This window comes from Rousettus aegyptiacus, unplaced genomic scaffold (genome assembly GCF_014176215.1).
Source record: "Rousettus aegyptiacus isolate mRouAeg1 unplaced genomic scaffold, mRouAeg1.p scaffold_m13_p_9, whole genome shotgun sequence".
Lineage (NCBI taxonomy): Eukaryota > Metazoa > Chordata > Mammalia > Chiroptera > Pteropodidae > Rousettus > Rousettus aegyptiacus.
The window spans coordinates 33,902,639-33,919,624 of record NW_023416312.1 but is presented as its reverse complement, the minus strand read 5'-3'; the positions used below and the strand labels follow the sequence as shown (position 1 = coordinate 33,919,624).

Below are 16,986 nucleotides of genomic sequence, written 5' to 3'. Positions count from 1 at the left end.
GAAAGGCCTTCTTATGTAAGGTTCAAAATACAAAAGCCATAAAAGAAACAACTGATAAATCTGAATATATCAACATTTAAAATATCCATACTCAAAAAGACCCCATAAGAAAAATTTAAAAGCAAGCAAAACTCTGTTAAAAAATTTCCCACACATGTAACAAAGATTTATATCCAGACTACAGGATTCAATACTGAGAAGCCAAACAATCAAAATAGAAACTAGATAAAAGATATGAACAGGCAAGTCATAAAACAACACAAGTAAATAGCTAAGAAACATGAAAATATTCCTCAACCTTGCTAAAAGTCAGAGAAATGTAAATAATGAGAAAGCATTTTCACCCATCACATTGGCAAAACATTCAAATGATTGGTTAAAACCTAGTGTGGATAAAAATTTAGGGAAATGTTTATTCTTTTTCGCTGCTGGTGGAAGTATAAACTAAGTTTTCCTCCACAGCAATTTCGCATTCCATGTTAACATTTCAAAATGTGCTGTCTTTGAGCCATCTAGTTTTCACTTCTTTGCGTTTATCTTACAGAATTTTTTTCTTATATGTACAAAAAAGCATGTACAAGGATTTTCACTGCAGCACTGTTAATAGTTTTATTTTTTTTTTTAAAAAAGCACTTTTATAGTACATTGCTACCACTATTTTGAAGAGCCTGTTCTGAAATTTTTGGAAGAAGTGACATTTTGACCCTAGCTACTCCATGTCTGCAAATTTCTCCTTGAGGAAAATCTTAGAAATATGCAAATATTAAGTTACATCAAAGTTCGTGTCTTTATTTCTTATAATTACAAAGACCTAAACACGGATTCCTGGTTAAATAATTAGCATTACAATGGAATAACATTCACCCATTAAAAATTACGTTGTAAGAATATTTAATGGGTCAATCTATCTCAAAGGGGCTTCCATGAGGCTGAGATGACACGCAAAATTTTATGTGTAAATATGTATTTGGCCGGCAGTGGATCCATTCATCAGATTCTCAATTCGGGGCATGAGCCTTTGCTCTGGAGGATTGGAATTAGAACTAGATGGTATAATTACGGTTTTTATTTCCTCTGTGATTCAAGAGTACTTCGGATAGTGCTTTTGTCTTTATACTTTAAAATATTGTGTTAATACATGCTTTTTGTTAACAATTCAAACCTTACCGAAGTATCTAGAGTTGCAAGTCAAAGCTGTTCTCTGCTCTCACCCTCCAATTTCATTGTGCAACCCCGATGAAGCACGGTTTATATAGTTAGGGGTATCTCCTACCAGATCTATTTCATTACTATGCATTTACAGATGCAGATACTCTATAAAACTCTGCCAATCTCACTGCCACCTCAAATAGTACCAAGGAGAAAAAGAAAGAGAATGTTTATTGAGGGTTTACTACGTGCTTGAAGTAAGTGTTCTAAGCCTTTGCCCTTATGAACTCACTGTGGTCGGCGCCCAGGTCTTCCCCCGCCCTCCATCCACACCTTGTCCCTGCCTGCTCTCTTGCCTCCCACCCCCCCCCCATCCTTCACAAGGCAGCCGGAGATTGTTAAACGCAAATCAAATAAAATTCTGTCAACCTTCAGCGGCTGCCATCGCCCCTCGAATCAAATCCCAATTCCTTAGAGACCCTACTATCCTTCATGGTTGGGTTTGCTGGGCTGGCTCAGACACGGTCCCCTATTGGGGACCTGGCTTCTCCGCGAAGGGAGCGCCCTTCCAAGGGGCATGGGCGGGGATTTTCGAGCTGGGGGGTGGAGCCTCAGATCTTGAGTGTGGAGAGCTAGAAGGGGAGGCTTTTCGCGGAGGGCGAGCGAGGGGAGCGGGGCTAAAGCAGGGCTGCGGACCCGGCACTCTCTTGCGGGCCCCGCGGTGCTATTACCGCTGAGGTGAGCGTTTTCCTTCGGGTTTGGGGTGCGGGCTCTGCTTTCGTGGTCGTCCTCGGATTCTCGCTGGGGGTTGTTCCCACGGGACCCTGCGCGGAGGTGCGGAGGTAGCGGCCTTGGGGAGCCTACGGGAGAGGCTGGTGAAGGGACCCGGAGGCCTGCCCCAGCACTCCCTCCACTTCGCCTTCTCTCCCCCTCCTCCAGGCCTCGGCCGGCGCTAGCGAAGAGCAAGCCGCATCTTCGCGGGCAGCGGGGCAGTGGCCAGCAGCGCGGCGAGACAGCGACTGACAGTGGGGATGCGAGGTACCGGCGTTAGCCATGTCCAAGTAGTCCTAGGGAGAGAGTAGAGGCCAGGCCTTCGGCGGTTCTCTCGTGGGTTCAAGGAAGACAGTCTCAGGGGAGGGGGAAGGTGAGGGGCGGGCGGGCAGGCTTCGCGGGTAACTACTAGGCATTGTATATGTATGTTTTGGGATCTAAACCGTACTATAACACACACGCATACATATTCGTTTCGGCAAATTCTTTTTTAAAAACTTAACAATATGCCTTGTGGATCTTTCTATATCAGGGAATCTCAATTATTCTCATGTATAAACAGCTGCATTGTATGATTGTACTATAGTTTATTTAACCATTTCCGGATTGATGTACATTAGCTTGTTCCCCTGGGGGGGGAGGGGGCTGTTACAAGCAATGCTATAATGAATGGGTTTGTATGTGTTTCATGTACATGTATGAGTATTTCTGTAGGAGAAATTCTTAGAAGAGTAATCGCTGGGTCAAAGTGTATATGCATTTTGAATTTTGATAGATTTATCCAAATCGCCATCCCAAAAGGCAATGTTAATTTACTCTCCAATGTTGTACGAGAGTGCCCATTTTTCCACAGTTGTGCCAACACAAATTATTATCAATCTTTGTATTTTTCGCCAATTTAAAGGGCAAAAAATGATATGCCATTGTTTTAACTTGCGTTTCTCTGATTACTACTGAAATTAAACATTTTTTATTTGCCGGTTTACAAAAGTAAATAGGCGAATGTTAATAGAATAGTCTTCCTCTCTATAAGCAATAAGCATTTCGAAAATTTAATACTAGAAAAAAACCCTATTCGCAATAGCAATAAAAACTAATAAAAATACCTAGAAGTAAACTACAAAACTTTATTGAGAAATATAATAAAAGAACGTTTGCATACATGGAGAAGGGATACATGCTTCTGGATAAGAAGATTCAATTTTGTAGTGATGTCCATTTTTCCTGTTGCTTTATACAATTGATGTAATTTCAATAAATATATCAAGTTTTTGGAACTTAATGATTCTAAAGTTCATCTGGAAAAAAGATGGCTAAGAATAACGGAGAAAATATCCTAAAAGATAAGTAAAGATGGGTTATTTATACTACTAGATATTAAATTGTACTCTAAAAGAACAATATTTAAATTAGAATGGACAGAACAATATATTAGAATAGAAAAGCCCATGAATCGAGCCATATTGGATCCTAGGATTTATTGGAGAAACATTGTTGGCTAGACGTGGAAAAACTGCCATATCAAAAGCTACAAACACTCATTCCCCCTCCCCCTGCCCCCCAGGAAGCTTCAATTTTCCTTTGAGGGTAGACTCCTTTGTTTGGAGAAAACCACTTTATGAGATCTTTTGGTTATGTCATAAAGCCTCGGGAGTTAAAATCAGTGGCTTTGGAGCTATTACTAACGATGGGAGCCTTTAGATTAAGATGGATTCAGGTTAGCCTGCAGTGCGGCGAGGGAAGGAGTCTGGATGTTACTGGTCTTTTAAAAAAAATTTTTTTCTCAACCTGAGTGGGCTAAAACTGTTTTGTCATTGTTTTCATTTGCATTTGCGTGCTTATTGTGAGATTGAACGTCTTTTATGTGTTAGTCCAGGATAATATGTGATTCCTGGAGGCAGGTAACAATGGGGGACCCATTGCTCTTCTTACAGAACATCGTTTGGTTAATTGGTACAGGCCTGCCCAGAAGCATGAGAATAAACCGGTTGACTTCAAATTTTCCTCAAGCACTGGGCTCTAGACACCTTAGATCGGGGGCGGAGGCAGTTTTCAGGACATGGCCGAGATTTGGCGCTGAGCTGTGTCATCGCGAGGTTTGGCAGCCAGCACCGCAGTGGGTCGGAAACCTCGTGGTAGGCGAGATCCCTGCAGGACGGGAGGTTCCTCCCTTCCCCCCTAAAATCTCCCAGTCATTTTCGTGAAGCCCCGCCTCTCTCCTTTTTAGGAGAGAGCACCCAGTCTCGCGAGATCTCGTGTTCCCTAAAGGCAAGGCGCGGGCGGCATCCTGCGGTGATCTCGGAATTCTCGCAGAGATTAAAGTGTGATATCGCGATAGCTGTCAGGGCGCATGCGGAGCCGGTGGCAGCAAATTGGCTCCGCCCCTCGGCTCTTCGTGAGGTTGTGCGTCATTTGCTTTTCGCTTCGCGTAAAGCGAGAACAGAGAGCCGTAGCGACTTCGGCTTTGGTGGGAGGAGGGGTCTGGGAAGGGCTGGGCTCAGGCTCTTCCCGTCCAGTAGAAGTTCTCGCGAGATCGCGCGGAGGCGGCCGCGGTTCGGCTACGGACTGCAACAGTCCTGGAGGCGACAGCAGCGTCTTCAGCTCGTGCTGTTCTTAGCCGGTGAGTTCTCGCGGGAGTGGGGTTACGTCCTCGTGGGATCCGTTGGCGGAGGTAGCTCGGAGGTGGTGGGGAGCAGTGACTAGGGTCGGTCCGCTTGCTGTTAAGATGGCGGCGGAAGCTGATGTCTGTCCGGCCAGGACCCTGGACTGAAGTGTTGGCTGTCCGCGTTTATGACGCCTCTCAGGTACGTGACATTAAGGAGGTGACGACCGGTGGGAAGCCCAGGTGCGGATAAACTGAGCTTCAGGTGAAGACCACCCCACCTCTAGTCGATTGGAGCGACATCATTTCCCGGGCCTTAGCCGCGTGTGGGCCCGCCTATGTCCCATCAGTTGGTCAACGCCTCCGTTGTTGCCGCCGCAGTGGGCGGGAGTCCTAGAGTTCGTTGGGGAGTGGGGTCGGGGTTAGAGTGGGCGGTGGGGGAAAAGGGGTCTAACCTACGACAACTGGTTCCCTCCTCGCTTCCTTTTTGTGGGCCCCCCTCTGTTTTCCCCACCCTGCGGTCTTCCAAAACAATCCCCTAGTTTTTCTTGACTTGATATGGGCTCTACTTCCTCAATTCCCATGGTTTTTGAACTAAGATTTAGGGTTCAAGCTTCGGTGCCTCTGACATACTCCCCCTTCTACCCTCATTCTGTCATCTGATCGAATCGCCCTCATTTACATAGGTATTTAAGGCTGTATTTGAGAGGAGGGGTCAAGAGTTTGTCCCTGTCATCTCTTGCCCAGCCCTCCTACGGAAGAGCTTAGCCCAGGTTCCCTACCCTATCTCGTCTTCCTCTTCTCGTGGGCCTCTTGACGCAGGTGTTTATAATAGAGTCTTCCCCATTCCTTGCATTTACTCCATCTTTATGGATGGAGTCATAGTAGCATTCCATTTCCTTAGTTAGGTCTTTGCGCTTTACGACCCTGATCGAAGCAAAGGGCACTGATTTCTCCAACTCTGCATGCAGCTCGACCACTCTTAGGCAGCACAATGAATGGGTTGGTGATTGAATGATTGCAGTCTTCGTGACCTCTTCATTTTAGGGCTGTTAGCCTTCCCTTCCCCATAACACCCCCCCCCACTCCCGAAAAGAAAACTAAAAAGCTGTAAAGGATATCATTCAGTAAACCAACTTTTTGTCTTTTTCCTTGCCCCACCATCTCCCGCGAAAGCTTGGGGAACTCCCCCCTTTCCTTCCTTGCTCTGAGTTCTTGGTCTGTGGACATCTATCATTGCTTCTGACCACCACTTACGTGCTTCTCACTTCTTAATGCTTCTACTTCCTGTCCCCCATGCTCTTTTACTAGGAGCTGAATTCCCCATGTGCTAGAAAATAACTTTGATAGATTACCTCATGCCTTTAATCATTGCTCTGTTCTACTCCCGGCATTCCACCATTAGTTCCCTATCATTTGTTTCGTTTTTAGATTACATGTTCAACATTGTTTTCTTTTAGCCCAAATATTGCCTAGATTGAGGAGACACCAACATTCCCAGTCAAGGAAAGGCAGCCTGGTATAGTGAAAATACTGTGTGCTTGGGATTCGTGTTGAACTTTGTAACCTTGGGCAAATTACTTTTCAGATTCCCAGTGTTCTTATTTGTATAATGGGGGTAGTATAGTAGCACGTGTAGTTACTAGAATTAGATACTTTGTAAAGTACCTGGCCTATGGTAAGCACACTATAAATTGGTTACTTTTTCTTGGTGTAACAGTAGGTCGGCAGATGCACCTGTGTCATGGTAATTTAATGACCTGGGAAAGAATAAGAGATTTTGTTCCTTTAACTGTAATTTTTCATATTATTTCTAGGCCAGTCCTATCATTTTTGTATTTTTTTCCTTAGACCGAACTCTCACCACTGGTTCCTGATGTTCGAATATGATTACCACCTGTGTTAGCCTACTAGACTAGACTAGGAATTTTAGTGCAAAACCACTATCCTGGAATGACCACCAGCTATAATCCTGTCAAGAAACAATCCCCCTCCCCTCAGGTGTTCTGCCTTTTAGAAGGGGTGCCTCATCCCTTGTCTCTTTCCTTCTTCCATTCCTTCAGAGGCGGTCTACCATCATTCATCCTGGATGAGATTTGGTGCCGTGCTTTTCATAGTTATAAAGGGAACTTAGCTAGTTTTCAAGTGTTCATATTGCCTTTCTCTTATTTCCTTTCTTTTGGTCCCTCAGTTCAGTGCGGGGATCTGCTATTTTGGTCTTACCCGGGCAGGATAATTCCTATCTGAGAGTTTAGAAAGGTTGTTTGAGATACTGCACTTCTTTTCCAAAGGGAATTACTGCCAGTTTTTAACATTATCTTTTGTTGTGTTTTTGCCGTTTTATATTTTCCAACATTCTAACTGTCCAATATGGAGGTAGTTTTCTTACTGTTAATGTTTTTATTTTGATTAGACCTGTATTAAAGTGGGTACTTTTTCCTAATTACCTTGGCTGTATGGGTCATATGTTGGGGTTTAAAATAGGAATATGATGGTGAAAAGTTTACCTAGGATTAAAAATTTACCATGGGTACCCATTCAAGATATGTGGACACTAGTTTTGAGCTTTAGGGTTTATTTAGTTTGAAGTGCTTTGGAGGTCAGGGGATCACTTTCTGTTTTGAGATTTTTGCCTTGGTGTTCTTCACAATGGGTTAAAGCAATGATCAGAAATTAACTAAACCTTGGCTTGACTCTTGTCATTCAAAATGAAAATAAATCTGAGAATGCAATTTAGGTGTGGCCTTAAAAGGTTTAATTTATTCTGGGTAGATCTCTGAGAGGAAGAAGTGGAAATACCAGTTGAAAACTTTGTCTAAGGTTCAGTGGCAAAGTTCAATCTGAGTTTCTAGGGTGTTTATCATTTGTCTCCCAGTGTGACCAAAAAGCATGAAGGTGAACATTTTTTTGTGTGTGCAGTTTTTTTCCCACCCAAAATAATAAATTTGATACTGTCTTGATATACAGTGGGCATATAAAATGGTTTATAAAATAATCACTGTCTCCTAGAATTTCATTTGGATTGAGAATTAAGTTTTCAGGGGGTGTTGTCAGATGAGAAAAGTTGTTTTTAGCTGTTGATTCTGGATTCTTATTCTTAAAGCAGGTCCTGAAAAATGCAAATTGATATTTGAGGGCTATTGCTAAAGAAATAATAACTGTGATTGTGTTTGAACACTGATATAATGGTTACCTTCCCCACACCCTAATAAATGTTTGTGTATCTCCCCCCCCACACACCTTTTTTTTTTTTGTAGGTCCTCCAGTACTCCAGTAGTCTGACCTGAGTTGGTTAGCACTCCAGAGGAACCAGCAGACCAACTTGGTCAGGAAGGTTCAGAAAGCTGTTGGAGAAGTGTTGGTATTCCACACCAGGATGAGTATGATTGGCTGTGATTTTAGGTTAGTTTTTCTAGATCTTTGTGGATAGTATTTGTATTTTACATCCTGGAATGGAGATGGTGGGGATGCGCATATTGCCATTCTGTAATTGAGCTACTTTGGTTTCTTTCATTGATCTGAAGTGGCACTGGCTGCTGTTTGCGTTTAAATGGAGCACATTACTGAATCGAACTATTTGAAGGAATTTTGTTTGTACATGATTTTTAAGTCACTTTGAGCATCATTCATAAAATAAAATTGCAATATATTATGTCTAACCAGTTTTTTTAAGAGTTATGGAAAATTCAAACATACAAAAAAATTGGATGGTACAATGATTCCCTTGTGTACCTATCACCAGCTTTTAACAGTTACCAACTTGCAGCCATTTTATTTCATCTATATTTCTATCTACTCTCCTCAATTATTTTGAAATAAACCCATTGTCATACTTTTTTTTATTTGCAAAAGATTTGGTAGCTCTACAAGATAAGATTTCTATAGCCATAACCTCAAAATGATTATCACAACTCAAAAACAATGATTTAAAAAATACATTATATGAAGCTCATGTTCAAATTTTACAGTGTGTTTGAATTAGAATCGGAAGAAAGTCCATTTATCACAAAGGATTGATATATCTCTTAAATCTATTTTAATTTGTAGATTGTATCCCTTTTGTTTTCTCTTCTGATTTATTTGTTGAAAAACTTGTCCTATAGTTTCCTCCACATTTCGTGATTACATTCCAGTAGTGGTATCTAACCTATTCTTGCTAAGTTAAAGACCCTGGAGGACCCCATTATAATGGAACAATGGCAGTAATCTCCTGTATCCCAGTTGGAGTTGATACTGCTGGCCTAGGCACTATCCCAAAATAACTAGTCATGGATTCCTTTTTCTGTGGCAGTCTATTTAATTGATACCTGACTTCAGTTCCATGTCTTGGCCCTGCTTACTGCTCCACATGAAAAGTAGGTGTCCTTGTGGAAGAAGCTAATATTTCCTAGATAATGACCTGATTGTGCCTTTGGGATTTTTCATTATGATTTCAATTTCCTTAGGTGGTTTAGTTATTTTTATACTACCTTATAATGTTGATTTTTATTCTTTTGATGTTGGTGTATCAACCGCTCTGACCCATACATAACATCTAAGCTGTTGAGACTTAGTGATGAGCTCCTCTGGCTGTAATACACTTTTTGAAATGGCAATGCTAAACAATTTTTGAGAATCTCTACTTTCTGATTTTTAGCTATTATACTCAACTGTAGTTTTCCTGTTGTTATTTTTCATTTTATTTTTTTCTGGAAATGATGTTCCCTCAGCATAAAGTCCTTTAAACTGTTCATTTATTTCCTTGTGTAGCATTGGCCATCCTGGGATCTACTGTATGTCTTTTTCATGGTCAAAATCTGAGAATGGAAGTTGGACACAAAGGCTCCAGCCAGCCTTTGACTTAAGCACAAATGAGGGCAGAGCAAAGCCACTTGTGCCTATCTTTAAAGTGAGAGTGATTCCAAGTCTAAGGAGCAGAGAGGGTAGAGGTCATGAATGAAAGTTTTTGAGGTATTTAGATGAAATATTGTGAATCCCCAGTGCTATGGATCACGAGTTCAAGCTTTTCAGTTCTTTGTTCATTAGTAGGGAAATCAGATCGCTAGTTGAAAATAGACTAAGTATTATTAAAGAAGCAATTTCTTGGGAATTACAGAGAAGTTATTCGTTTAACAAAAAAAATTTTGAGGATATTGTCTATAGTGATGAGATATTTACTCCTATACTGAGTTTTCTGTAGTTAGGAAGTTTCAACATGATCACTTAAACCTTCTGATCCTGAGTTTGCGAAACTAGGATAATAACTATATTTTTGGGACAGAGCTTTGCGCACAATAGGCATTTCAATATTTGAATTGTTTCCAGAGTTCTTAATAGCTATAATTTTACAATGGAAATGCTATTTTTTTTCTTTTGTTGTGTGTTTTCAACCTTGGGTTCAAAATATTATTGAAATGCCAAACTCGGTTTCTTTGAAAATATTTGCTCTTTATATTCCATGTTACCTCTCCTGAAGTTAGATTAAGTTATTAAAATCTGATATGTAGCTGTAGTCACATTAGGTTGATTTACAGTGATCTCACCATCTATAAGGTTGACAGTCACAAGCACTTGGGTTCTGGATGTTTTGCTGTATTGTTCTCTGACTCGTTTCCTCAATGACTGGTTATGAGATGTTTATATGTTACCATCAGGGATTATTCAGCTCAAAAGATTCTTTGGAAGCCTTCTCATTTGATGTGTCATTGAGGTTGAGTTACTAAAACTTGATGTACTTGTTGACCAACTTGGTCTTCTGGTTGTAGAAATGCTTTAGATAGTGAAGGAGTGGCTCTCTGTGAGTAAAACAACTGTGGTTTTTGTTTAGGCTGTTAACCTGAGCATTTTCAACTTTCAGTTTCCTTAAAAAGTTTTTAATCATTTGGCTTTAATAATTACAGTGGTGGTATGAATTGATCTCAGAATGTGATTTTACAGAAGTTGGAATTTGTTTTAGTTTCTTATAAATGTATCATTAAATGTAAATTGGTATTGTAGATCGATCAGTCTGGATTGCTGGTTGGACTAGAAGAATATGAAATTATTTTTCAACTTTGAGATCCTGATTGTATAATCTTAAAAGTTGAGGAAGCCCTTTTTCCTTTTTAATAATCTTTAATAATTAAAAGGGACTTGGATTAGGGAGATACAAGTTATTCCGGAATGACCTTTTAGTATAATTGTTTAGATTTTAAAGATTGAACACACTGCCATGAATTTATATACCATCTTTAGCATAATCCAAGCTTTAAGTCCTTATAATTAGATATCATTGGTAATTTCTCTGGAAATACTTTTATATATTGTTTGGGTGGCTGCTTATGTTTCGGAACACTTTTGGAAGATTGCTTTAATGCTTTCATTATTTGCTGTGGTTATTTTCTTACTTTCCTGTCTTTATAGTGAGGCATATTTTTCCTGATCTTTGCTTTATTACATTTTTCCAATTGAGTTCTTATAGGTGGAAGTACCTTTCAGCAGAGTGATTAAGAACACAGACTCTGGAGCCAGACTTCCTGGGTTCAGATTCTGACTCCATTTCTTACCAACTGTGTCATCTTGTGCAAATTATTTAACATCTGTGCCACAGTGCTTAATCTGTAAAATGGTAATAATAGTGTTACCTATCTCACAGGGTTTTGAGAACATCAGAATCACCTAAAGGGCTTGCTAAAACAGATTGCTGGTCTCCACCCCTAGAGTTTCTGATTCTATAAGTCTGGGAGGGGCCTGAGAATTTGCATTTCCAGTAAGTTCCCAGGAGATGCTGATGGTCAGGGGAACCACTGGAATAGAACAATGCTTGGCATAGTGTTAACTTTTTTTTTTTCTGGACTACTTTCTCAGTTCCTAAGTAAAAACACTTTATTTACTCTTCTGTGCTGTACTGCCTTCATCAGGAAGCAGTTTTGAAATCCTTTGTTGGAGTGGTTCTCAAAATGTTGTCCCTAGATCATTATCAGCAGCATCACCTGAGAATCTGTCAGATATTCCGATTCTCGAGCTCCACCTCAGCCTTTATTTAAAACTGTGTCTTGGCTTAACTGGGGTGTCTTAAACTTTTAAACAGCATCATTGAGATATAATTCACATACCATACAATTCACCCATTTAAGGTGTACAATGGTTTTTAGTATGTTCACCAATTGTATAACCATTACCATATCAATTTTAGAACATTTCGTCACCCCTAAAGGAAACCTAGTACCCATTAGTAGTTACTTCCTTTCTCTCTCCCAACCACACCAGTGCTTGGCAACCACTAATGTACCTTATGTCTCTGTAGATTTGCCTGTTCTAGGCATTTCATACAAATGGAATTATACCATATGTAAGCAGTTTTAATGTGATTAAAATGTTTTCCTTTTATTGGAAGCAAATAGAATGCAGATATGGAAAAGCACCCCAAAACAAATTTATAATCTAATAAATTATTTTAAACACTTTCGTAACTGTCACCCAAGTCAAGAAATAGAATTTTTCCTGTCACCCTAGAAGTTCTTCCATGTGCCAATCCCAATCGCAGCATCCTCCCTCCCTGACTTTATAGTGATCACTTCTTTGCATTTTGTTAGTTTTATCATCCAGTTGTGTATCCCTGGATAGTATAATTTACTTTGTCCATTTTTAAAACTTGATCTGTCCTTTAAATATCTATAGCTTCTGTTTTTTCCTTTTTTTCCCTTATACCATGTCTCCTGAACTTAGGCCGTTTAGCCTGTAGAGTTTCCCACAAACTGAATTTTGCTGGTTTCGTATGCAGTACAGTTCAACATTTTCTGCAAATAGACAGCTGGGTCCAGAGACTTTATAAATTCAGATTCATTCCCTTTGACAAAAATATTGAAAGTGTTGAGTTCATTCACATCATTCATTAGGTTGTGATGCTGTCTTGGAATTTTTTTTTTTTTGGATATTAATAGCCATTTAAGCTACTCAAAGCTTAGATCCATGATATTCCCTTCATTTTATTTTCATATGTTAGCTGGAATAATTTTGTAAGGTTACTCAGTGATAAAATTTATACAAGAAGGGCAGGATAAAAGCTTGATTTTTAATTTTTTTCTGGCCACTTACTAGTTCTATCACTTTGAGCAAGCTAAGCCCTAATGTATCAGTTGCCTGATCATCTGGTGAAAATACCTTATTCATGGGGTTTTTGAGATTAAATGAGAAAATGTAAGGTGTTAGCACACTGTAGGTGGTCAGTAGATGGTAATTTCTTTAACATACTCTTTTGCTTAACCCCTCCAACAGCTTAGAGATGGGCAGTCATGGTGGCAAAGTGATGGCCCGTTAGCAAAGCCTGTCAGGACCCCTTCAGGTCTGTGTTGGGGTCATCAGTGGAGGAATGGGATTTGTTCTTTGGTCATTTGGGGCTAAGACTCTGGCCAATGATAACTGAATCCTTCACCATAGTAGCCTTTCACTTTGCCAAGCCTTAGAACTCACATTCATACCCTCTGAAGGGTCTTACCCAGTTCTGTGGTGACGTGCCGTACATTGGTTGACCTGATTTCCCTCCATCTACACAGCCCCCTGTTGTTCAAGTTTGTCCTGTTCAAGGTCGTGTTATAACCTTAGTAACTCATAAGGAGTCTTCCTAATGGTCATCAGTATCACCACTATTAACGTACTTGATTAGCACCATGTATAACAGGTTAGAAAAGAGGAAAATATTCCTTTTAAAATGATATATTACCTAAAAAGTACAGCGCTTGGCACATAGTAAATGCTCAGTAAATTGGAAACCATTTTTTAAATTAATATGTCTTCTTTAATATATATTAAATTAATAAACCCTCTCACATCTTACCTCTCTATTCAGTTCAACATGTATTTACTGAGTGTTTCTAAGTACAAGGGGCTAGGGACATAAAAGGAATGAGTTAGTCTCTGCCCTTGAGAAACTCAGAATACAAATAAGGACTAAATGAGATCATGTTTAAAGTTCCTTAGCCTTTTCCTTTGTGTTATCATTTCTTCCTCTGCTTTGTCCACGCATAATGTAACCTATTGTTTCTTAAATCTCTTCTTAGCTCTGTATCCCTCCCCAGCCTTTGAGACTGCTGCTATGTGAGAAAGCCTGCATTTGTCTTCTGTGTATACAGGGTAATAGCAAGAAAAACCTTTGGGCCAAGATTGGATTTCAAAGTGGTACATATTGTGGTTGACACTACAGTATCAGTTTATAGTCTTTAGATGGACTTACACCTGGTCTGCAGCTTCTGTCTTGTTGCTTTAACTGCCTTCTGCCTTCTCCCTTCTTCCCCTCTACCATCCTCCCCCCAGATGTTTGCTACAGTAGTAATTTATCAAGTACGTAAAAAGAACTATACTTCATATAAACTAGAAGTTGAGTAGGCCTAGGGTTTATCACTGAATTTTCATTCTCATCTATAAAATGATAATCAGAGAGCCTACTTCATAGACTGTTGTGAGCATTAAAGCGAAATTATGTATTTAAAAATGTTTATAGAGTGCCCTACAAAGATAAGGCCATTGTAATTTATGGAAAATAAATATTTAATAGCTATGTTACTTGGGGCAAATTACTTCATCACTGAGCCCGTTTCCTCATCCTTTAAATGGCTATGATGATATCTCACTCAAGTATTTGAGGACATACTCAATACTGCCAAGATGCTGGGAATACAAAGATAAGCAACTGAAGAATGGAGGGCAGCATGGTCTATTAGGAGAGGGAGACTTGTAAATTATACTTAAAGGGTTTGGTACAATAACATGAGTGAACAAAATGTGCTGTAGCAGTTTACAGGAGGGCATCAGAGAATGTCACAGTAATTTTGTTATGGTTAAACAAGATATAGGAAAAGTAGTACATCATGGACTCAAATGTTATACGGATGAAGTTAGTTAAATGTGTCCCACATGAATCAGTAGCCTCAACCATTATTTTATTTCCTCACAAGACTTGTACTTAGATGTGTTTATTTCTTTGAGCAAGAGTTTATGAACTGGGGTGTTATCTACTCCTGTAGTAGAGTACCCTAAAAGTAATACCTTTTAATCTAAAAGGATTATTTTCACTACTTTGTCATCACTTTTTAGTTTATATTACTTGAATTAGTTTAGGAAAAACTAAAAAATTTATTCTTTCTTTGGGAAAAGATTCCTCCTCCCATAACAATATTGTTACCATTAACATTTTGGTTGGTGTGTTCTCATCTTAATGATAAGAGTAACAATTTAGAAAATTTGGGACATGCTTTTCCCAGAATAGGACCAAAAAATGTCTAATAACAAGAAAAGATACTCAAGCTAAACATCAGAAATGCTAAACAAAATGAGATCTTTCTTAACCATAAGATTGGCAAAAAGTAATTTGGCGATATCCAGTCATGGCAAAAAATATAGGGGAAAGTCTGTTCTTGTAATGCCCACAAATGGTATAAATTAATTCAGCTATTTTGGAGATAATTTTTGTAAGTTGCAAGGTATTATATATTATCCGATGACTATTAATAGTTTTTTTTTTAATGGAGTAAACTGATTATTTGGGAGGAGTGGTCAAGGGAAACTTGAGCTTGTTCTGTAATATTCACATTTCTGTTCCTGAGAAGTTTAAAATACACTGACGGGTACAGAGAACAATATTATAAAAACTTTTCCTTACCACTTCCACATCCGAATTGATCATTTTTAACATTTTTGCCTCCAAGTCTTTAAGGGAGGATATAATATAGGTAAAAGGGAAATGCTTTTTAATGATACTTTAACCCTGTGATCATTACCATGAATTGCTTGAATTTTTTGTACTGAGAGAATGGTATAAATTACTCATATAAGTAGAACTTCAAAAACAATGTGATGTCCACACAACAATCTGTTATTACTTGTGTAGTATTAAATTTGCATACTACTATAAAGTTTGTAAAATCATTTAATAAGAATGCTTTCAGAATGAGACTTTATTTAGTCATTTTTTCATTTTTTTAAAATTCTTGTTTGAAAATGCTTTCCTAACTTTATTTTTAAATAATAGTCTTCATGACTACAGAGGTATACAAGGCTTATTGTCGAAAAATACAGATAAGCACAGAAATTTCCTGAAATCCTACCTGTCAGAGACAAATACTATTAATATGTTGGTATATAGTATATTCTTTCAAGGCTTTTTTTATGCCTGTGTAGCATAAACAATTTTTTTCAAAAATACTTTTTTAAATGTAATTCATTTCCTTCCTAACAACTATTATTATGGAAATTTTTAAGCATAAAAATGCTGTGAGAAGAGCATAGTGAGCATCTGTATATCATCAGCTATATCCAACAGTTAAGAATTTGCCATTTGGTTTGTATGTACATAGGTGTCTTTAATTTTTCTGAAGTATATGAAGTAAGAATGATATTCATCCTTAAATCCTTCAGCATGCATGTTTTAAGAATAAGGACCTACACAACCACAATACCATTATCACACGTAGGGAATTTGTTCTTTTTCTTAATACTATCTAATATCCAGTTCATATTCAAATTTCCCCAGTTTTTCACAAATGGTATTTTTAAATTTGCTGTTACCTGTCATACTGTTTCCTTTATAATGTCTTTAATGACTACATTATATTCTATTGTGTGCATGATTTATAATTTATTAATCAGTTTCCTATATTCAACCTTTTATGATCTTAAACAGTGCATTCCAGTACACGGTAGTCATTTGGTAAATAAGTGTTGAATGAATGAAAGAAGCAGAGAAATATCTTAATAGAGAAATCTTTGTGACTTCCCTGTTTATTTCCTAAAGAAATTTCTAGAACTGAATGCACAAACCTAAGATTTTTTGACACTGTCAAATCATCCACTGTTCACTGTGGTATGTTTAATATATAATCCATGTTAATTTACAGTATGACAGCACCTCAGGCTAAGCCTCGATGCTTTAGTATTTGAAGAGCATAAATTGGGGTAGATTCAGTATCAATCATTCCTATAGAGGGCTCTCTCCTTATACCTGTATCTGCTGCCATATATTACAGAGGCTAGTTTGATGACCTAATCTGGGGGTCCAGTTCTCTGCTCCTCAGATTTCCTTAGTTATCTTGGTGAGGCCAGCCTTAAAAGGAAGTGTATTCTGGAGAGGTGCAGATATCAGTTGAAGATAACCTTTTACATAGAGCAGTTTAGATTTTTGCTTTTTAAAAGTAAAGGCAGACTGCCTGCATGGGTGAATTTAAATCTCTTACCTCCAACAAAACAAATTACCAGTGGCTTTAAAATGATAATCTCTTTGTCCAAAAGAAGAATTGGAGAAGACCCTATATTTCATATTAGCCATGTCAAACTCGTTATAGGCCCAGATTAGGGGAAAGGACTCATTTAAGGTATCATGGCTAGTTAGTAATGGAGTCGGGCATTGAACCCAGGTTACTTAGTCCAGTTTTGTTTCTTCTGTGCTTTATCTTTTCTTAAAACTGAACTTCTGTTTCTAAATGTGCCAGCAGGTGTTATCCATGGAAATGCAG

At 38.7% G+C, this 16,986-nt stretch overlaps 1 protein-coding gene across 19 annotated transcripts in view; it reads left to right on the top strand.

Annotated features, from left to right (window-relative positions):
- Window positions 1-1,778: 1,778 nt before the first annotated feature.
- HUWE1 (HECT, UBA and WWE domain containing E3 ubiquitin protein ligase 1) overlaps window positions 1,779-16,986 on the top strand; it is a 151,087-nt gene continuing 135,879 nt past the window's right edge. For 17 of the 19 annotated variants that reach the window (XR_004952860.1, XR_004952859.1, XM_036227014.1 and 14 more), the window contains exons 1-3: window positions 1,779-1,887; window positions 2,089-2,187; window positions 7,780-7,924. The gene's annotated coding sequence lies outside the window, so the exon portion shown is untranslated. Of the gene's footprint in view, window positions 1,888-2,088; window positions 2,188-3,109; window positions 4,541-4,582; window positions 4,725-7,779; window positions 7,925-16,986 lie in introns of those variants that run through there. The other 2 variants (XM_036227012.1, XM_036227013.1) reach the window with 2 other exon arrangements.